The sequence below is a fragment of the Falco punctatus genome (genome assembly GCF_963210335.1).
Source record: "Falco punctatus genome assembly, chromosome: 4".
Classification (NCBI taxonomy): domain Eukaryota; kingdom Metazoa; phylum Chordata; class Aves; order Falconiformes; family Falconidae; genus Falco; species Falco punctatus.
The window spans coordinates 47037338-47038279 of NC_137583.1; positions in this window are offsets into that span (position 1 = coordinate 47037338).

The window sequence follows — 942 nt, forward strand, 5'->3', positions numbered from 1 at the left end:
CCGCCCGCAGACACGGCCCCGGGGCTCCCAGCCGGCCCCGTCCTTCCCCGGCCGCCTGTGGGGCCTCCCCGCCGCCCCGTGTGCCCCCGGCCCGGCTCTCGGCCGCCCTCTCCCCCCGAACAGGGCTCTGCCCCCCCCGCGGCAGCGACCCCCCCTCCATCCCCCCTCCAGCTGGTGGGATCAAACCCTCCGGTGCCCCCCGCCCCCCGCAGGACCCCCGGGCACCGCCACGCTTGGCCAACGCGTCCCCGGCCCGGCCTTGCCCGTGTCCTCCGCAGGCTGCAGCCGCTGCGGGCACCACCGGGGGGACAGCCCCCCGCAGGGCTGGGGGACATGGGGGGGCCATGGGGGGACAGCCCCCCGAAGGGCTGGGGGGACACACCACTGGGGTGACAGCCCCCGGCAGGGCTGGGGGGACACGCTGCTGGGGGGACATGGGGGGATAGCCCCCCGCAGGGCTGGGGGATACGCTGCTGGGGGTTGAGGGGACACGCTGCTGATGGCACAGAGCCCTGCAGGGCTGGGGGACATGCTGTTGCTGGGGGGACATGGGAGGACAGCCCCGCACAGGGCTGGGGGGACACGCTGCTGGGGGACACATGCTGCCGTGGGGCTGGGACACCAGCACCCACCCGTCGCCGGGCAGAGCATCCCTGCACGGCGCCTGGCCTGACCTCTCGGATCTGCCGCCGAGGTGACAAGCGGTGCCACCAGGACGTGCGGAGGCTTCCCTGCTTCCCAGCAGAGTTGGGCTTTGCCACAGGGCAAATACCAGCCGGGCTGGGGTACGCCGAAAGCCGTGCCCCCCACGTGCCCCCCACCGCTGCCCTCCCACGCTCCGGCGAAGCGCCGTGTGTGCGGCCACGCTGGTTTTGCCGTGTCACCACCACAAGTTGCCTCCACCCTCTGTGGGTCCCACGGGGCTCTGAAGACCTGACCTGC